Here is a 23,085-nt window from a genome sequence, read left to right as displayed (position 1 = left end):
TGTTTTTCATTCAAAAAGTGTTTTTTGAATGCTTACTGTGTGGCCAGCTTCATGAACACTTAAGCACTAGGCATTTAAAACATGATTTATTTTTTAATTTATTTTTACAAAATTTAATCTGGTAGATTTAAACTAATTATTTCACAAAAAAATAATGGAGAAATCCATGTCAACATTTCCCAATACACACACACACACACACCTGTACTATGGATTAGTTATATAGAAACATGTTGCTAATTATTCCTACAATGACAAAAGAACAGTCTATGCCTTGCAGTTTGATTAAAAACTATGGTATCAAAGGCAGCTATGACCAAAGCAAATTGTCTCAGGTTGCTCTATGACACCTGTGCTTAATTGTCCAGTACACCTGAACAATAATTAAAGATATTAATAGTAGGATGACAGCCAGGTGCCATTTTTTTATTTTTTTTATTTATCTTTTAGAGGGAAAGGGAAGGAGAGAGGGAGAGAAACATCAATGTATGGTTGCCTTTCGTGCATCCCCTGCTGGGAATCAGCCTGCAGGGAACTGGCCTGCAACCCAGGAATGTGCCCTGACCGGGAATCGAACCGCGATTGTCTGGTTGCCAGGTGCCATTTTTGAAGATGGCTTTCTATTTTCTTTAGAGACCACTCCCCACTTCTCCCCTGTCCTTCTTTCTCTGTAAATTAGACCTCAAACCTAAAAACATTTCTTCTAGCATCACGACATTGTCCCAAATTTTTATGAGGAGGAGACAATGATCAATTAGAAGTAATTTTTTTAATAAAAGATTTTGCCATAGCTTAAATGGTGTTTGGCCAATTTTCTCTTGAGGGGCATTTCAATATCTAAGGCTGATAGGTGGATGCTCCAAATGGCACAGATCAAAAGGACAGGTGACAGAGGTCAGAACCACAGAACATAACCCCAAGTTCAGTGAGTGATTCCTCCTACTGGGCCATCACATGAGTAACGCCTCTTTTTAGTCTTCAGTATCTGCTATGTAGTCCGAGTAGTATTGAGAGACCCAGACCACCATGTATAGGAATGTTAAACTGAAAGGCTACACAAGTGAGTATGCTTATAGGAATTACATGCATAGGGGCCCTCAGGCAAAGGTCAGTTAATGGCACAATTGTAAAACATATAATTTGGGTAGCTGTCACCTACTCATCAAAATAATTGTTTAACAAATAAATTTATGAAAAAATAAAGACTTTGTTAAAATGTTACTGATATAAAGGATGCATAGCATACAAATAACAAATAATAATAGAATATGAGGTTTGTCCAGAAGGTATCTAGCCATGTAATATGAAAAATAAAGACATTTATCGAAGATACAAGATACAAGAAACATTGTTCATAAGACAATGATGCCTTGGTCTCCTTCAAAGTAGGCACCTTGGGACCTCACACAGTTCTCCCAATTGCCATCAGCTGCCCTGTTATATTTTCCTGAATCTCATTGATGGCCCGAAATCTCCACCCTTTCAAAAGTGATTTTAGTTTTGGGAAAAACAAGAAAAAGGCACCAAATTTGGGCTTTAGCAGGGCTGAGTCACTTGGGTGGTTTGATGTTTCACCAAAAAACTCTGAACAGGATGTTGTGCATGAGTAGTCATGTTGTCATGATGAAGCTGCCAATCACCAGTTGCCCATAGTTATGGCCCTCCAAATTATCCAAATAGTTTCCATGGAGGAATGTTCAAACTTAATGCAAAATTTGATGCAAATTTGTTGCTCTACTCACTCAGTCATTTTGGATGTGATGGCCACACAGTACACATATTCAAATGCATCTATTGTCCCCACTGACTAGTACAGTGAAGTTGTCACTGTTCACACATGTGCATTCCAGTCCACTGTTCTTGGCTGCCAGGTTACATCAATGTCGCACAAACTTTTCTCATTACATTAACAATGGCTGTGACTTTCTGGGCAGATTCCCAATAGTCAATTGTTTCACCTAAAGTGCTTCCTCTGATTTTACTAAACTCTTGTATTTGTAACCAATGTATGATATATAATTGGTGAAGATACAATTAGTTCCATAGCAGTTTTCACTGCAGGAAGAATATTTCCTCCATTTCTTGTGCTATTCACAATGAAACGGATATAGTCATGACACTTAAACTAAGTCTGCATTTTAACATGTGTTATCCATTGACTTTATTAAGTCTATAGTAGACAATCAAACAAAACAATGAATTAAATCCTAATTTTTTTGTTTGTAATTTTCATGCTATAAATACTCCCTTCATAGTCAATTTCCAGTTCACATCATGATGTCACTGAGCAAGGAGTTGAGGAGACATGCACAAGAGAACACTTTTATATAGTTATTTCTACCATAATTATAGTGGACTTAAAATAACTCTGAGAGTGAAAATAGTTAACTGTAATAAAGCAATTAGAAAGTAATGAGTTTTGAGTATTATCATTTTAATATAATTTATTTAACTTCAAATTCATATTATTTATTTTTTAAACTTGACTGAGTTTAACAACTGGCTCTCAGTTTATAAAAATTTAAATAGTTGGCTCTCATGAGGGGTTCAGTCCAGCTCCAACATGTCTCTGCTTTTTCCAAACAACCTTTCTCTTGTAAATCTTTCTCTCTCTTATGATGTTTTTTCCCAGGTGCTCACAAAACAGTCTTTTCCTTGAACAATTTTTCTAACATTTCTTCTCCTTTAATATTCCTTTCTGCCTCCTATTCACTCTTTCCACAATTGAATCTTAATATTATACTATTAAAATATGATAAAGTAATTTACACTAACATGATGTGTGAGTTAAAGATAGCTAATATATGTCCTGTTCAATAACAGTATAGAAAATTCAAATCAATTAATCTCTAATATGGAAATTTCAATTTTTAATGGTATAACAAGAAAAAAAGATATTTGAGGGCAGATGCTTCAAATTACAGAATTTAGTTCATATGAATATTTTTGATATTTGCCTGTTCTGGTTTAATCACTATAACTATTTGCAGTACTCTTATAGCTTTGGAATTAATAATCCTACTAAGTAATTAACCATTGTTACAGAACAGATGGATGGGGACAAATGATATACTATTACCAAATGGACCCACCCTTGTGCTCCAGGTGTCCCCCCCACCAACTAGGTTTGCCTGGCCCACTGCCAGGGAAAGATGTTTCTCAATGCCAGATACTGGCAAAAGGAAAGGAATTATTTATTCAAAGAGTTATACAGATTTAGAGCAATGATGTAATGTCTTTATTAAAATACTAAAGTCCTTTAGAATGCCCTCAAATGCACGCACAAAGTCCATCCTTTTCCTCTTTGCCCAGTCAGGGCTACCGAAACTCAGGAAAAGAAGTAGAACCCTGTGGTTTAGGCAGCCGCTCAGTTCCTGGCACCATCAGCTGTGTCACTTCCACCGCGATCTCCAGTAAATCCAAAACCATGTGACACCTTCTCATGGCTCACCAGCAAGAATCCTTTCACCGCTTTTCTTCCAGGCAAAGTCTCTCCTGCTTCCTAAGCCCAGTGGCAAAAAGGGTGCACCTAAAAGCTGCACAGTCCCAGATTTCACCAAAGCTGCGTGGTCCCAAAAAGCCCCAGCATGGCTGTCACGCCTGGGTATAAACCCCAGCACCAGTCTTCCTCTGCAGCACCATTTCTGGCTCCTCCCATAATCAGTTATACCTGCCAGCACTCCCGTATCCTTCCAGCTTTACTGGGCTGCCATAGTAAGTCTGGGCAGGCATGGCTCCATGGTGTGAAGCCAATCGTCTGCAAGTTTTTATGCAGGTGCTGTACCCAGGGAAAGTTGCCTTCCAGTTGCATCATGGGTTGAAGTCACTCCCATTTCCCTGGCTCAAAGCATGGCCACAGCTAGTTAACATATCTATGAAACCTGTTAAAGGTTATAGATAGGTTAAAGACCATCCTAAAGGTTAGCTGTAAAAGCATTGCTATGCTAAACAGCTCCCAATGGCCCTTCTCCATACATCCCACCCCCAGTCCAGACTTGTGGGGGTGAGGACATCCTATATAAATATCTGTTTTTCTAATACTTCCTGGACACCCTGAGTTCTGGACCCCATTACAAATCCCCATTTGCACCTTCCCCACTCCTTGGCTGTCATGTTACATTTTGTTGATACTATCTAAAATGCTTATTTCCACAATTACTCTGCTTTGCTCTCAGGGGTCTAGCTATTGTGAAGTACATTTTCCTAAAAATGCCACACTCCCTTCAACCTCCAGGTGTTTCCTCAAGTTGTCTCCATCTAGAGCACCCTGCCCACTCTCTAACCTCACTCCCTGTGGTTAGCTTCATATCCCGTTGTGTCAGGTGAGCCATCACTTTCCCTGAGAACCTCCCCTACCCTTTCTGGAATAAGCCTTTCATAGGACCCCAAGCATCCTGTGCTTACCCTTGCAGGGATACGTATCTAGAGTATAATCACTTTTCTGTATCACTTGTCTTCATAAAACTGTCTAAGAGTTCTATGAAGAGTGTGGGTGGGAGTCAGTCCACCTTGTTCCTCAGTATTTTCTGACACCTAGACTGAAGCCTGGCAGTTGGCAAAAACTGATTGAATGCAATGCTGATGATTCCAAGGAGGAAAAGCCAGAGCCCAGGGATTATAAACATGTTTTCTATTTGTTCTCAGGTTATAACTGCATTTTTAATTTTTTACAAATGATATATTGCACTTGACTGAATGTTTGGATGGGCAATCATTTGGCAATAAATGGCAGCAGCAGCTTACCAGAAAACTCCCTTCTAAATTTTTGTAAGGCTTCTGGAATGCAGAAAGTTGTTTAAAAATCATGCCTAATTTTACAAGCAAGCAAAGAAGGATCTCTAGTCACTAGAATCTTCCTGCATATTTGCCTATTTTATTCCATCAGCATGAAACACTCAAACACTCCACATAGGATAATGGCGGAAATCTTTTAACTGTGGTTTGCCAAGAACAGTGTAACTACATCTCCTCAGTGCTAAATGTGAGCTAAATAGAAAAAATAAAGGAAATCTTGACAAAACTTCCTGACTTTCCAACCCAGTACGCTTATTTTGCAGATTGGGAAAAGTCATGACGCATTACATCATCTGTCAGATCCACTGCTTAATCCGAGTCTCCTGCCCAGTAATCATTACCAGAAATGAGGCCTTTGATCAAAGCGAGGCAAAATAGGTTGTGTCCTCCTCCTTACATTCTTCTGGAAGGCAATCCCATTCAAATTTAAAACTGAAGCAACTCACCCCATCCCCCACCCCTTTCACAGTGTAGAAACCTAAGAGGAGAACTGCATTAGTTTGCAAGTAGCACAGAAGGACAGGGATTTGCATTAGAACAAGTGCTAACAGTCGAGCTTCAGGCAAGGAAAGATCATTATTATAACAAGCTGTTCTGCTTCTATATGATTAACAGAACAGTGAATTAATGTTGGTATCTTAATATTATTTAAATGGCCTCTGGATCTGGGGTGAAGCCAGACCATGCAGAGTGGTTAACACAAAGTAAATGTCAATCCAAGAGGAAACTTTTTTTTACCTGGACTAGAATTTGCTTAATTGATGGCCTCAAAATGATCAGCTCCAATAAGTCTCTGCTGTATGGTCTTATTTTATTTGAGGAAACTGCCTGATTTAATGGGATTTTCCACAGAAACGAACTGGTAAAACTGGTAAGCTTCTTCATAATTATCAGAAATTTTAATGTTTTTTTTTCAGAATGTAGTTCATGCCCTAGGTTATCTGGGGAAAAGGATGACAAAAGTATGAAATTAGAATGGTAGCATTTTATTATTACCTGTTGCTTTAACTGTCAGCTTCAATAGGAGTTGATTTTACAATACAAACAAGCTATTACTCCTAAATTAGTGCTTCATTAAATGACTGCTTTAGAATTAGTAGCCCATAACCGGTAAAACAGTGTTGACAGGTTTAGGTGAGACCATGTTACTGACTGTCCCAAGACTAGAAAAGGCTTTATAAAGTGGACTAATCATGAGACTGCATTTCAGGACCTTGTTCCTTCCCTCAAAGCAAACTTCAGATATAAGAAACTCTTGTCAGTTATCCCTCATAGCATTTTTCTTATTATCTCTTACACATGAAATTGTGATAGGATGAAATTGTGGGCATGGAATAAGCTGAAGGCAGTGGTGTGTGCAAAATAAATATTTATAATCTAGAATACTTGAGATTTAAACTCAGAACAATAATATTCCAAACTAAATTAGTAATTTTGTATATTTATAAATGATAGCAGCCATGTCTTGAATAATTTTTAGAAATACACGCAAAGATTCCTGAGGCTTCACAATAAAATGAGATATGAGCAAGAAAGAGTTTTCCATTTTCTGAGAGATTCTTCACATTAAGTAGTAAGTAACCACTGGATATCACATCAGCAGGTAGTAGAGGTGCAACCCCCTAAAATCTCTACTTTACTCAGCTTTTCTCAGATAACAGTGGGAAGGTAGAAAGTATTTTCGCCTCATGTTAGATTTCTTTTGGGGGGAGGTGGTGTGGAGGAGGACAGTCTACCGCCTTCCTGTGCTGCTTCCCCCATTGGCAACAATCATCCAGTAAATTTATCAACTTCTTTGTATTTCCCCTGACTGTTTATTGTCTTTTCCCTCCAGCAGTACTTAGCATGCAGCAGAACATTATAGCTCTCTTGGGTCCCTACATTCCTTGACCCTAAAGCCAATATTGCTAGGACCTCAGCAACTGAGCATGAAGTGACTAGAATACTGTACTTTTTAAGGAAAAGAATAAAAAGATTATAATCCTGTCACCTAGAGTCTGCATTTTCACACTGTCACATATACTTGCATAGTTTCATTGTTTGTTTATTGTATTTTTAATCATTAATCTGAATGGATTTGAGATATAGATTTTGAACTCAAAATTCTGAACTCAAACTCTGGTAGCTCTATAGCAAAATATATCTATACTACTATTGACTACCTAGCAATAATAAGAAATCAATTTGCAAATTCTATCTTGGAGTCCATCCTGCTTTCCAGTTTGGTTAACCTTCTTAAATATTCTAGACAAAATGCACGAGGGAGAAAGAAATCTATGCTCTTATTACAGTGTTTTCACCCATAAATTTCCAAGTAACAGAATAGTTTCAAGGGAAGTGTTAAGATTAAATGTGTCCCATGGTCAATGTTGTTTGGAAATTGGTAAGTTTATTCATTTTATTTACTGTTAGAATCCTCAGAATCCTCAATAGTTTAATGAGCGCTGTGAATCACATAGAGGGGAAATAGAATGCTACCTAAAAAATTAATTGATTATGGCATTTTTTTCTTACTCAGTACTTTGACAGACCAGTTATTCACAGAATGCACTTTGGGAAATTTTACTTCATTGTAAATTTTCTGCTAAAAAAAATGAATGTGTGACCTGCCTGTATTGGGAAGGAGAAAATACAGCATGTGTATGAAAAGAGTACTCGCCTCCTAATATGCTACATAGTTTAGTAGTATATCATGTGTGATGGGTTGAATTGTGTCCCCTAAAAATATGTAAAGTCCCAACTCTGGTACCTGTGAATGTGACCCTTTCTTTGGAAACAGGGTCTTTATAGATGTAATCAAGTTAAAATAAAGTCTTTAGGGTTGGCCACAGTCCAACATGACTGGTGTGCTTCTGAAAAGAGAGAAATTTGGATACAGAGACATCCCATGCAGAAGCCAAGATACAGACACATAGACAGAACACCTTGTGACGATGGAAGAAGAGACTCAAGTGATGCATCTACAAGCTAAGGAATAGCAAGGAATCATGGCTTTCCTAGAAGCTGGGAGAAATATGGGGAACAGATTTTTTTCCTCAGAACAAATGGACATGGTTGAGTCCCTTAATAGAAATTCTAGCCTCTAGGACTCATAAAATGAATATCAGTTGTTTAAAACCACCTAGGATATGATATTTTGTTATAGCAAACCCAGGAAATGAAGAAAGATTTTGCTGCTGGGGCTTCTATCATACGTAGCTAAAAAAGTGGTTTTGAATTGAATAATAGGTAGAGGCTGAAGGTGTTTTACAACACTTCATAGGAAGAACCTGGATTGCCTTGAAGAGACTGTTGGTAGAAATATGGATGTTAAAGGTGCTTTCGGTAAGGACCCAGAGTGAGAAATGTATTGGAAAGTGAAGGAAAGGCAATCCTTGTTACCTAGTGGCAGATAACTTGGGCAATTTTTTCTGCTGTTGGGAGCCAAGTAGGATTTGTACATAAGAAACTTAAACATTTAACTGAGGATAACTCAAAGTAAAGTGTGGAAACCACAACATGATTTCTCCTGTCTGCTTACAGAAAACGGGAAAGGACAAAGATAAATCGAATAAGGAATTCTGCCTCCAGCCAAACTCAAAACATAGTCTATGGAATACGCCATGTTTATCACTTTTTGTATAGCTTTTCCCTCTACCACAGGGCCTGATATCCCAGTCCATTCTGCTCACTGCTATTTCCCAACTGCCTGGATGTGCAAAAGAGGAATGAAACTAATGTTTGGAGCTGAAATTCTCAAATTAGGCTCACCCGTTTTCATGCTTAATTTTCCAGATGACTTATAAAAGATCCATACTTCCTATATATTTTGTAATTGGAAAAATAGAATTCCTTAATCTTTAAATGACACAATTTATGTGACTATATTAGATTTTACAACAGAGATACTGACATAAAATAACAATTAAAATTTACCTAATAATGACACTCAAAACAGGGATGCTTAGGTAACTTCTCTGATGAAGAACAATTAAGAAGTTTTAGGAAAATATATAAAATGTTTACTTCATAGAAATGCAAAATTCAAGCCTTTTGTGAGACGAATTCTCAAGTAAGGTCTCAGCATTTTATTTTTTGGATGAGACTTGGTAATAGCTGGATAAACTTTAATAGCATAAACCCCATAAACAGTTATAGCAAAAAAAAAAAAAAACTCCACAAAAACATAGACACAGACAACCAGATAAGAGTACAGTGCTTACCAGAGGAAAAGGAGGTGGTGGGAAGTAGAAGAGGGTGAAGAGGGAATAAATGGTGATGGAAAGAGACATTACTTGGGGTGATGAACACACAATACAATATGCAGATGCTGTATTATAGAACTGTACACCTGAAACTGATATAATTTTATTAACCAATGTCACCCCAATGAATTCAATTAAAAAAATCAGTAATAGCAAACAAAGATTCAAGCCTCTGAAGAATACATCAGACCATAAAAAAAGACTCTTTATTTTAACTTAATCAAAGTTCCACCTTAAGTAATCATTGTTTTAAAAATGCTACATAAAATGATATAAACTTTATATGAACAATCAAATCTGTTAGGGCACGAAAACAATAACCAAACTGACTTTTCCACTCCCCATTCTTCTTTCAGTAGCTTTCATACATAGACTTACCTCCTCTTTTAAAAATAATTGATACTCTGCTATGAATTAGTTAAAAGTTATATATATTTTTATCATTATATATTCATATATCCCATGTCCAGTAATACAGATCTTTGACTATACTATTTATAAAGATATCTTACAGGTCATAAAACACTAAAATTATTATAATTTTAATATAAAAACCAAATATTTAGAAAATATTTCTTTTCATTTCTTCTCTATATAATTTGCTATAAAAGGTTAATATTTACTGCACACACATGCCTTCAATCATCCATTTGTTCCTTCCAATTTCACACGACACGTCACCAACATTTCTCAAATTCAACTCTTTACATATGTCTTGTATATACCCACCTTGTGATGCTGTTGCTTCTGCATGAAGAACCTGCATGTTCCGTTTTATTAAGGCACTAAGTCATTGCTCTCTAATCTCTTTGTCCACCTCAACCCCCCCAAAAAACTTCTCATCATCTCTAAATCCTACTTCAAAGGCTGTCTTCTTTCCAGTTTTCTTCTTGGGCAATTGGACTCATTCTTCAGGTTCCTGGGCAACTATTCGTATATCTGCTGTGTCTTCCCCAACTTCTGCAGGTGAAGGTCCTCACTCACTCTTTTATTCCATATTTGTTTTAGCATTTGGGGCATATCTTTGTTAAATAGCTTATTGTATTGTAATTATGTTTGGGGCTCTGCCTCCTCTGTGAGAATGTGTGCTCTCCAAGATAAGAACTGTATCTTTTTTATACTGTTATCTCTAGTGCTTTGACAAGCACTTAAAATAAATTAGAGCCTCAGTAAACATTTACTGAATAAACACATAAAAAAGATAAATTTAGAGAGCAGAAGAAAAATTAAGTCAATACATATTTGTGCTATTGCTATAGTAAGTCAATGTATTATGGAAAATAAATAGACTAACAGCTTTATTTTTCTTGGTGCATTTTGGGGTCTATTTAATATGGGGAGGTATCATTTGGCTGGACTGCAGAATAGAATTGGGCATATAGCCTTTCAAGTAATTTTCAGAGATCAATGTGTCTGTTTTTATTTCTATAAAATTTTCTTTGGATTTATCACATTTATCAGTGTTTTTTTTTTTTTTTTTTTTTTTTTACTTAGTCAGCCTCCTCTTAGTCTCCTCTCATAAGATTATAGTAAGAGAATGTGATTTTTCTTTTTAGATAATACAAATGAAGTTATGCAGGAAAAAGAGCTCAAAGCAAATCCTCCTACCATACTGAGGAATTAGCAAGATAGGAGAATTAAATTTAAAAAATATAATTATTATATTTATGTTTTGTCATTTTTCTTAATTTATGTTTCTAATGTAAAATTATAAACACTCAAAATTATAGTAGTGCAAATGTTGTAGACGATCGGCGGGTAAATACACACTCTCGGAGTCTGGAACCGAATTGATAAAAATTTTAATGGCCAAAGATTTTCCTGCACAGGGGCGAACTTCCCCAACTGTGACCGGAGTCACGTAGCTACCCAGAGCTACAAAATGGAAGTCGCGCCTGGCTTACAGACTACTGGGTATTTATATTTTCTAGCAAGCAAGCAAAAGCATACAGAAGCAGAGGTGGCGGTTAGCTATTGGCTTATTTAAAAACGGTGAGGGTCCCTGATTGGTGGGTGCTGCTGCTGGCGGGCACTTTCTGGCGGGCCTGGGTTAGTTACCTTATTTGGCTAGAATTTTAAACCCAATTGTTCCCGAATGTTTGTTCATTACCCTGTTCCAGGAACTGCAGATTTGGGTTGGGTAATGCCCTAGCTGGGTATAACACAGAGAACTCTTATATTCCTGTATTCCTGCCAATGAGCTTCAACAATTATTTTTTTTTTTTTTAGTGTCTTATCCTAACTGCTTCAAAGAAAAACCTGAATAAAGTACAAAACAGAAACTAATAGGTTATTTGTAGTAGTTTTATAGGGAGTCCAGGCTGTGTTTTCAACAAAGGGAGTGAACATATGCTGTGGATTTATAACAATAAAAATCAGAAAAACAAAGTCATGATACAGGGTACAGCCAAGGGGGGGCCCAAAAATTTGGAATGGTGTCCAGAATTCAAAGTGTATAGGAATATTGGAGAGACATATGAGATGTCCTCACACCTCCCCCCAGGGGGAAGGAACGAATGGAGCCAGGCCATTGAGAGCTGTTTTGTACAGCAACAGTTTTGCAGCTAACCTCTGGAATGGTCAATTAACATATCTATAACCTTTAACTGGTTTCATAGATATGTTAAATGGCTGTGGCCAGGCTTGGAGCTAGGGGGATGAAGTCACTTCCCCCAAGATGTAACTGGGGGCAGGTACCCTGAGTTACAGCGCCTGCGTAGGGGCTTGGAGAAGATTGGCTCGAGGACATGGGATGATTACTGCCCAGACTAATGATGGCAGCTCAGTAAACTTGTATTAATACAGAAATGCTGGCAGGTGTAACTGATTGTAGGAGAAGTCGGAAATAGGGGTACAGAGGAAGATGGGCACGAGGATTTAAAAGCTAGACCTGGCAGCCATTAAAGGGAGAGCCACACGGTTTCAGCAGAGTGAGGACCCCCTCCTGGTGAGGTGAAAGAGGAAGCCATATGGTTTTGGCAGAGTGCGGATCCCCTCTTTCCCAGGTGAAAGGGAAAACCACACAGTTTTGCCAGAATGGAGATCCCTGAAGCCAGGTGAAGAAGAAAGTCACATGCTTTTGGTGGGGTGCAGACCCCTGCAGCTTTCGTAGAAGAGGCCCACGTGGCTTTCGGGTGCCCCCTTTGGCTGCGTGGCCTGAAAAGCAAGAGAGACTTTGACTTGAACTGGATACAAAGAACTCTTGCCAGTGAACCATAAGAGGGGCAAAGAACTCTTGCCACATAACTTTGGATTAACTAGAGAGAGATCCTGCCTGCACAGTGATACAACCGATGTTGTCAGTGGCCTGAAAAACAGACGTGTGTTCCTTTCCTGATTTACGGTACCTGGAGCTGGGACAGTGGGAGAAGCAAGAGCTATGTGGGTGTAGGTGTATACCCTAAAATACTTTGATATTTTAGTGGAGGCATTAGGCCTGAATAGCATTAAATAAACATTTCCTTTTCTTTTCTCAATGCCAAAGAAATCTCTGGCATTGAGAGATGTCTTTCCAATTGGCGGCAGACAGAAGAGCCCAGTAGATATTAGTATTCTGTCATTGGGAAGGGCCCCTGTTCTGTAGCAGTTTTGGGCATCCCTAGGTGGGCCAAATATTGCCCCCCTCGGACCTCTTGTTCGGTAACAGTGTGCAAAAAGTCCAAAGAAAAGTCATGTGTGTTTGCCTAGTGAGAGTGAACATGTGTGCACCCATAGGCATGCATTTATTTCAAATTCTTCAGAGTGAAGAACAGGACTTTGCCCTTAAGTAGGAAATTAGAGTCTTCTCTGGAGCTTTTGCCCTCCAGTAATTGGTCATCACAGCATCAGAGCCTTGAACAAATCGGTGGTGGTGACAATTACAGCGTGAAGGAAAACCCTTGTGCCTTTCTTATCTCTCTAAAAGTGAAATACCTCCTCTGCCTTAGATTCATCAATGAATGAAAGTACTATTTATTTCAACTTAAAAAATGTCTAATGTCTTTTATAAGCCCAATAAGCTAACTCATTTTCATTATTCAGTTATTCACTCATTCCTTCATACATTAAACGTGTACCTAGTTTCTCCTATCTTCCCTCATGGTAGATAGACTTGTAAATGAAAATGTGATCAAAAAAATAAAAATCAAGTTCCAGGAGAACACTATTAAACATAGATTATCTGTGTGCTATTTCTGTGGTGTTTATTTGTCTAAGCAGTAAGTCAGGATGTCACTGTGACAGTCTAAATATAAAAATTAAACTATGATATGAGAATAGTAGTGGGTGTAGAAAGGATATTGCATTTGATTTATTTTGTCCTACTAAGCTTACCTAACTCCCTGCTCTTAGCATGTGCTGAATGTATAAACCCAGGTGGCCAGTACTATTCCTCTGCACCCTATCTGACTAAATTATAGTGGGCAGCTGAATTAAGGGAATCCATCCAGAAGCTAAGCTATGAGTTTAATTTTTCTTTCTAGAATGTGAACTAAGAAGTAATATTTTGGTAGTACAACAGAAATAAATTTATGGAGTTCAAGTAAGTTACATTAAAGTAAAATATTATAAGGAAGATGTAAGGATTTAAATCTGCTCTGGTCCCACAATACTTAGTGTAGTTTTTTCCCAATCTTCACCCAAGGAGGCTATATACATATATAGTTTGTTTTTTATTGGTTTCAGAGAGTAGGCAAAACATTGATGTGAGAAACCTCTATAGGTTGCCTCCCTAAACACCCTGACTGGGGATCGAACCCACAGCCTAGGCAGGTGTCCTGACCTGGAATCAAACTTGCAGCCTTTTGGTGCACTGGATCATGCTCCAACCAACTGAGCCACCTGGCCAGGCCCACTAGGTTGACTTAAATCCAGAATTACCCTTCTATCTTGCTGGTTTCTTACTTGTTAGTGGATCCTATCTTGGTTGACTCCTGAATACTTATAACTTTGACCCAATCCATCACCTCAATTGTTTTTTCTTGAGTTTTTTTTGAAATTTCTGTCCTTATAATCAAGAGTTTAGACTTGAATAGTTAATATATACTTAACTAATTAACTCCCTCAATACTGTATTTAGAATTCTGATTCATTTTCCTATTTGTTTCTCATTGTAACCTGCGAACCCTTGAACAACCAGAAAGGCTACCATTTAGTATTTGTTTGCACATCCAGTTTATAGCTTGGGACTTTATAGGGCTTCCTAAATCTGTGTAAAATGGTTGGGAACCTTGCCCAGGTCTCGTACTTCCCCGGAATGAGCACCTGGCCTTTAGCTAAGAACACTGAGGTTAGCCACAAGGCACAGTCCTTTGACTATTGGAACCTCTAATCAACAGGGACTTTCCAAATAACCTCCAGCTAGCCCCCATGTGCACGCGCTCCACAAGCCAATCAGCTACAGGCACGTGAGGTGTCCAGGAGTAAAAGTTACACCCGAGTAACCAATAAGCAGGCCCTCCTTTGTCTTAAGCTAGCCAATAGCAAGCAGCCTAATCTCCTTCCTCTCCCTTCTTCCCTATATATATACCCAGTATGGAAAAATAAAATTTGCAGCTTGATCAGAATTTATTGTCTTGCTGCCATTGTCCCCTCATTCGCGCCTCTTGTCCCCTCAACCCATTTGTTCCAGGAAGGTGGTTGAGCTCCAGTTGACTGCTCTGCTGGCCAGAGCATAAAATAATAAGTAAATAATGCTAATCAGAGACATTGGGGAGTTAGAATCCAAGGGAAATGACATTCTATTGAATGCAAAGAAGAAAAGCCAAAAATGATACTGAAGTTCAGTTAATTTGCATTATAATCTGTCAGATTGGTTTCATTTAAATTTATGCTAAGGAATTTTCTGCTCTTTAAAACTATAATAATCAACAATATATTAAAATATGAGTTGTTAAGAAGAGAAGGTGGCTTGTAAATTAATGAATTCGAATTATCCGGATCTTAGCTCAGTGAGAGTGGCACACCAGCAGCTTCTCTCCACAAACACAAGGTCAGATCAGAGGACAAATGCCTGGATTCCTTAGGCACCGGAGATTCGACTGTCAGACCGGATCTCTTAGAGAAGCAAATCTTCAGGAACCATCCTAAACTGAGAACAAGTGACCGCTCACTCTAACACCATCCTATGAGTCAATTAAAGGGCTAATGTTGGTGTTTGTGTAATATAATTATTCCATGCTACTAGCTAAGGGAGTGATTTGTGACATCCACTGTCCCTCTCCAGGAGCAGCCTTTTAAAGAGCCATTGTATGACACTGATTATTCTGGCAGCCTCCCTGACAAAGGTATGACTGACTGCATCTCTTAAAGAAGGTAATTTTAATTCTCCTACATCATGAAACAAATAGAAATGGCATGTGGAAGAAGCAATAAAGATTTTCTTTTTTTTCTTAACGTTCATTCTATACACATTAGCTACTAGAAAGAAATGACACAGGATAGTCATTTTTGGTCTGAGTTAAAAATAATTTTCTGACTTTTCAAATATAATTACTTTCTGTTGAAATAATTCATGGTACAATAATACTGTCATAAAATTCAAATACATTTAACCATTAGAAATAACAAAATTTACAATCTTTATTGTGATCATAACTGATCAATCTTTCTCTTCCCCGATTTTACACCTTTTTTTACACATTTAAATAATGACCCTCTTTGAGAACCCGTTCAATTGAAGTCTTTGTTATAGTATCGATTTTTTTAAAGTGGCTTGCTTGTAGCATTTAGGTTGGTTGGACACACTGGGAAAGCTTCCAGACTGGCAAAAACCCAAACTGAACTTTCCTCCAAAAAGTCAGGAAGAATTTCATTAATATTTTAGTTAACAATATAAAAGTGTATTTCTCATTTGTTTAACTCTAAGGCCATGCACTCCCAGAGGAACACAACACTCAGACCACAGCACAGCAGTCTTTGTCCACCACAGGTTTAGTATTTGAAAAAGGGAGAGTGTTAGAATAGTCTCGAGAGTCAAGAAATGGCTGGGTGCATCCTCCATACTTTTACATACATAATACACATGTGAAAGTGTATGTGTACTATGTGATATGATAACTGTGCTCATAATGTCATTGAGGCAAAGCAATGTTTTGAGGTTCTCAGATGGCAAGTAAAGATTAAGTGAAAGAAGAGAAACATGTTTGTGTTTTTATTCATTTTATTTTTTAATTTTAAAATTAATATAAATAATGGGTCAATTCTGACCATTTTCTACTGTAGTGGTGATAAATGGCCTGCGAGGAAGAAAATAATAGAACAGCTAAGTTAAAATTAAATAATCGGATAAATTTAGACAAAATTTTTTCATCAGTGTATACAAAGGCTTGTTTTTTGAAGTGAGTTTCCCAGATGTTGATTAGTTCATGACATATTTCTCAAAATAGAAGTAAAATTAAACAACTCATACTACTGCTTTGGTTATGTCACAATTAAAGGTTATTTGGATGATAATTAATAAACCTCAAAACTTGCCTAAACTAGGAAAAAACTTTGCTAAATTGACATATTTAGGTTTAGTTAGAACTCTATACTGAGGTAGAGCAGAAAGTGAAATAGTTCTGACAATTTTGTGAGAAGTGTACCTCTCAAAATTCTGAATTTGTGGTTGTAACATGAAAATAATGGATTGAGGAAAATATTGAGAGGAGTGAGAAAGAAGATGGGGGAGAAGCAATATATACAAAAATTCATCTCTTTCATTTCATACCAAGGGACTTATTTAATGAATGAATGATTTTCAGTGTCTGTTTCTATGTAAGAAAAAAAAGTGAATTAAAAAATTATACATTATAATGTATACACTTGTATTGCCTATCTATGAATATCACAGCTGAGTATCCAATTTTAAATTTCTTTATTGACCCTACAATGTTCCACTTTTTAAAAAGATTTTTATTTACTTATTTTTGAGAGTGGAAGGGAGGGAGAAAGAGAGAGAGAGAAACATCAACATGTGGTTGCCTCTCGTGTGGCCCCCACTGGGCACCTGGCCTGAAACCCAGGCATGTGTCCTGACTGGGAATCAAACCCACAACCCTTTGGTTCACAGTCTGTGCTTTATCCACTGAGCTACGCCAGCCAGGGCTACAATGGCACATTTTTGAAAGAGTGTTAAATAAAGATAAAATAAGTTCTTTTTGAATTATGTAACTTTCATGTCAATTATTACACTCAACTTCCTTGTTAGAACGTGCATGTCAGCAGGTAGTATAGGGGTCTGCTACACGGCTTTTAATACGTCTGTTTAAAAAGTACCCTTTGACATGGGACTTGTCAAGAAGTCAACTTCTTGCTGTTGCATCAGTAAAGTGATTCACATGACAAATTGCTGCATTACCTATCCCAGGACTACGTAAAACTCCATTTTTATTGATATGCTTGTGACCATGGAGTCTCTTCAGAGAGAAAAGAAAACGAGTCATTGTGCAAATAATACTAGACAAATAATGAAAAGGATTGCTAGTAGCTATCCTATTTTGGGACTGCTGTGGTGACATTGTGAAATTCTGATGTCCCTGAGGTAGCTGTCCTGCTGTTCATTCCAAATTTGTCAGGTCATTCGGCACCTGGTCTGACCTTAATGTCTAGAATGAACTGCTGAGCTATGAAATGTTCTGATTTTTCAGTGCTTTGCCAAATTTCTCCTCCCATTCCTGCCACCTTTAAAATAACAAGGTCAATCACACACAAAAAAGAAAAAGAAAAAATGGCAGAATTTCGGGTCCAATGATGCTGATTATGAGCATAACACATGCAGTGAAGCAAGACATCAACTTGTCCTTGAAGGCTATGGCGAGTCCAGCTGGAATTAGCTAAGATTTCTCAAAAAAGCAATTGTAAATGAAAAGTACACATTTTTCTGAAGATAATATACAAAACAACTAATATGGTGTATTTTAACATCTGTTTTCAGAGCTACGATTGCATATTTTTAAAAAAATCACTTTTGAATAAAAAATTACTAATCCACATGGTCACGTCCAAATAAATAAATTCTGGATGAATAAGACAGATACATTATTATAAAACTGACTTAATAAATTCATGATTGATATAAAAATTTTAACACAGTAATCAATCAGTAAGACACTATTGATTGATAATGGCATGCCAGGTCCCCCCAAATCGTAAGGAATCTGTTCTTATTGTTAAGATCAAGGAAAATTTCAGAGAAAGAAATTCCCCAAAGTTGAGTCATTTACAAACATTTTTATTTCCTTCTCATTGTCTAAACGATGCCTATGTTTTATCTTTTCTAATCTTGTAGTATGAATCCCCTCTCTTCTTGCAGTACAGAATTTTGCAATTCGGTCTTACGTACACTCATAAAAATACCCTTAATTTTAGATGAAAATATCATAGTTTTACCTTAGAATTCCCTACCTCAGTAGGCAGGACAAAATTATATCACGGTTATCAATTCTGTACAAGGGTGCTGAGCTGGAGGTCCCTCCAGAAATCCTAAAGCCCCCATAGCTATCACTTGGGGGATGAGGGAAGCAGAGCAGGGCCATTGCATATCTGAAGAACTTGGCCAGTGCTTTAATAATGTTAAATGCTGTGCCTTTGCTTAGAGCCAGGGAGATGTGCCTGACTCTATCCTATGATGTGATGCAGCCAGAGCAGCTTCCTGCACCTGTGAGAGTAGCTTGGAGGAAACTTTTGCATCCTAGGGCCACACTTGCCCAGACTAACAATGGCAGCCTGGAAAGGCAGAAGAAACCAGACTATTGGCAAGTGTAACTTAGAATGGGAGGAGTCAGAAATGGGGTTATGGAGGAAGATCCACATCAGGATTTAAACCCAACAGCAACAGCCATGTTGGGGCTTTTTACCATGTGGTCCGGGAGTGGAGAGAGGGGCTCTCTTGACCACACAGCTTACAAAGGAGTAGAAAAGCAGGATGTAGCAAACATGCAGGGTTCTTGATCATGCAGCTGGGGAAGGAGAAGCCTCTAGACCATGTAGCAGTGGTGTGAGGTCTTGGACACGTAGTTTGAAAGAATGCAGAGGGATTCCCCTGCCCACCACGAGGGTGCAATTTTGGATTAGGAATGGGAGCCTAGTTGAGCTATGGACTTCTAGTTTTTCCCCTGAGATGTGGTGCCCTTGACTAGCCTGGTTTTTCAAGGGAGGCAGGACTGTGTGTGTGTGTTTGTGGGTGTTTGAAATTTAAAGACAACATTCCACCATTATTCTGAACTTGTATACCTTTGAATAAATAGTTCTTTTCTTTTTTACCAAACTCTGGCATTGAGAGCCACAGTTCATATTGGTGGTAGGCAAAAAGAACCATAGAGTAACAAGATCCATGTGTGTGTGTGTGGGGTTCTATTACAATTCCCTGTTCAATAGGGCTATACAGAATCATGTTATAATTTCTAATGAATATGAAAAAATATTAGTACATTATATATATGTATATGTATATGTATATATATATATATACACATACAGCAAGGAATAAAATTAGTACGTAATGTATATGTATATGGTCTGCAGAAAGCTGTGCAAACAGTAAGTAAATCTTCATCTGAGAACACTTAAAGGCAGCTAGTAGGATATAAGTTGTTTTTTATTCACTCAAACAAAATTTTTATTGAAGACCAGCCATATGCATACTGCTATACATACTGAGTAGATATTAGATCATAAAACTTTAAAGTAAGAGAAATGTTAGAGATCAGACAACATTTTTTACATTAGGAAAATGATGCCGAGAAAGGTTAAGTAACACCTTTGAAAGTATCAATATCTAGTTTAATAAAAAAGCAGTAGAACATTGAACCGTGGTTTGTCTTCATTTGAAATAGTTAGAGCCCTGGCTGGTGTAGCTCAGTGGATTGAGCACGGGCCTGCGAACCAAACAACCATGGTTAGATTCCCAGTCAGGGCACATGCCTGGGTTGCAGGCCAGTTCCTGGCAGGGGACACATGAGAGGCAGCCATACATTGATATTTCTCTCCCTCTCTCCTTCCCTTCCCCTTTAAAGATAAATAAATAAAATCTTTAATAAAGTAAAATAAAATAAAATAGTTAGAATATGACTTTTATATCTGTTTAGAACATTCTTGTATTTGAAATAAAATAATATTAAAATTGTTGGTATCTTCCCTTGTATGTATGTATATGATGTGATATGTACACATATATACATATATATAACCATATTTCCAATTTAAATATAACTACTACTTTCAGAATCAAATGTTATTTTAATATTATTTATTATCCCTAGCTCATTTTTACAAATGTAACTCAAAGGGATACAATTAAATAAAAATATCTTCTGTTCCTAGTAGCAAAAATGTTCTAGCCCTTTTTGTAGTAATTAAAGTTAAAATGTTGTTTTTGGGTCCTTCTTCTTTTTGAAGCCACAGAATTTATTCAACTGAAGAAGTCTTCCACAAGTCACCAACACAATGCCAACATGATTCAGCAGAAATGTTATGTAGTTATTCAAACCTGGAATGTTACCTTGAGTGATGTAATAAATGTTATATTCATTGATAGAATATTTTAATTGCCTGAGATAATGGATATTAAAAATAATATTGGATCATATATTCATCCTAATTAAGGCTAAGAAAAAGTCAGAAGAAAGTCAGATGAAAAACATACTAAGGATATTATAAAATATTATCTACTCTCTGAAGCCTTCTCTAATCTTTCCAAACACTTCTGTATGCTTCTATTTTGAGCATTTACTTTCATTTATTACTCATCACTGTAATTTACCTTTCCTTCTGGGCTTAGTACCTGATCTCCTCAAAGATTAGTACATGTTTGCTAAGTAAATGAATAAATAAACTGTAAATGTAGTATTCAACCCCAGCTGGCTCCATGGAGTGAGCACCAGCTTGCAAACCAAAGGGTCGACAGTTTGATTCCCAGTTAGGGAACATGACTGGGTTGCAGGCCAGGTCCCCAGTAGGAGGCACATGAGAGGCAACCACACATTGAAGTTTCTCTCCCTCTCTTTCTCCCTCCCACCCCCTTTCTAAAAGTAAATAAATAAAGTCTTTAAAAAAACATAGTATGCATTTCTATTCAATGTCAGATATCATGAACTTTGAAATTACTTCTCACATTTATCAATGGTACCTAATTGTAGCTAAACATAAAAATCACTTGGGATTTTTAATAAAAATATAGATTCCAAGGACACTTTCTTGAAAGAACTTGGGTCATAAGATTAAAAGTGCCCCAGGAGTATTATATGATCAGATATTTTGGAATAATCTAGAGAATTCCATATTTATGTGGCATTTTCCAAGAGTATTAAGAAAACACAATTAACAACTTTATATTGTCTATATTTTCTATGGAGTAATTAACTGATTCTCTCAATTTTATAGAGAGTTTCAAACTGTAAATATTTATCCTGTCCCTATATATGTGTCTTAGGCATACAGAGGTTTAAATATATGATGCAAGCCTTTATAAATCTCACAACACATGAGGAAACAAACACCCAAATATAAATTATTAGAGTCAAGAATCAGTCCTACATACATATATTCAGCTGATTTTTTGTAAAGTAGCAAAGGCAATACAATGGAGAAACTCTAGCCTTTCAATAAGCGATGCTGGAACAACTTGACCTTTCCAACAAGAATATGAATCTGGATATGGATTTCATATTTATCACAAAAAAAATAACTAAAAATAGATCACAGACAGAAGTGGAAACTATTCAAACTCTTAGAATACAACATAAAGGAGATCTAGACTACCTTCATTATGACAATAACATTGTAAATACAATGACATGGTTTATGAAATAAATAATTGATAAGTTGAACTTAATTAGAGTTATAAAACAATGTTCTGTGAAGGATATAAAGAAAATAAGAAGATAGGCCACATACTATGAGAAAATTATTATTAAGGATATAAATAGACACCTCATCAAATAAAACATACAAATAGCAAGTGATCATATGATATTAGGGAACTGCTAAACACCACATGTCACTGGGGATTTACAAATTAGAACCATAATGAGACCACATAGCTAATCCATTGGAATGGCCCCAATTCAAACAGTGAAAACCTTAAGTGCTGTTGGGGGCCTGGAGCCGTCCTCAGGGACCCTCATTCCTTGATGGTGGGAACACACATTGATACAGAAACTGCAGAAGATGTTGGCAATTTTTTTTATAAAAGTAAACATTCTTTTATTTTATGATCCAGCAATCACTCTCCTTGCTATGGAACCAAGTGAGCTACAAACATGTCCACAAAAAACACCTGCACACAGAGGTATAGCAGCTTTATTCATAACTAAAAGGTTGGAAGCAGCCAAGATGTCCTTTAAGAAGTGATGGGTAAATAAACTGTGTTATAGCTGCATAGCAGACTGTTATCCAGTGTTAAAACAAGAAATAAAATAATCACAACAAAAACTATCAAAAAATAAAGGAAACGATTGTACATTACTAAATAAAAAAAGCTAATCTGAAAGGCCTACATATTGTATGATTCCAACTAAAAACTATGGATGATATATACAAATCTGATCAGGCCACTGAAGGGGCCATAGGGATAGGTTGCCCAAGACAACAGTAAACAGTCTAGGACAGGATTGGCTGAGGGGCTGAATGCTCCGGAGCACTCCTATCAGGAGCTCTCTCTCCGGGGCTCTCCCTGACTCTCTCCTTCTTGGAAGACGCCTGGATGGTCGTGATCATGCTGCAGCTGCCTGCATTTTCCAACAGATGGTGTTTTGCATGGAAGGAACTCCAGGTGAAGCCTAGGATCTGGCTGGCTTGGCAGAGGCTGTCAGGGTTATCCTTCTTTTGGTATTCTAGAGGCAGCAAGTTCTGACACAGAAGCCTGCCATTCTTCCAAAATTGTGTAGCTTTTATACCTTATGTTCTTTATTTAGTTTTTAAACTAACTCTATATAAGTAACATAATTAAAACTTAACTGGGGAAATGCTAGCAGAACTCAGGTGTTAAAGAGTTTATCCTTAATTGATATATGTAAGTGATTAAAGCTGTAACTAAGGAGTTACAGATTTTGGCTTTAGTTGCTATAGGCTTAAGTGAGTAATGCTTGTA

General features: G+C 37.2%; 1 protein-coding gene across 1 annotated transcript in view; it reads right to left on the bottom strand.

Annotated features, from left to right (window-relative positions):
* LRP1B (LDL receptor related protein 1B) overlaps positions 1–23,085 on the bottom strand; it is a 1,762,610-nt gene that overhangs the window by 1,245,773 nt on the left and 493,752 nt on the right. The gene's annotated exons all lie outside the window — the stretch shown is intronic.

The sequence above is a fragment of the Artibeus jamaicensis genome, unplaced genomic scaffold (genome assembly GCF_021234435.1).
Source record: "Artibeus jamaicensis isolate MK-2021 breed Jamaican fruit bat unplaced genomic scaffold, CSHL_Jam_final contig_935, whole genome shotgun sequence".
Classification (NCBI taxonomy): domain Eukaryota; kingdom Metazoa; phylum Chordata; class Mammalia; order Chiroptera; family Phyllostomidae; genus Artibeus; species Artibeus jamaicensis.
The sequence above is the reverse complement of the archived record's forward strand: the minus strand, read 5'-3'. Positions and strand labels throughout refer to the sequence as shown.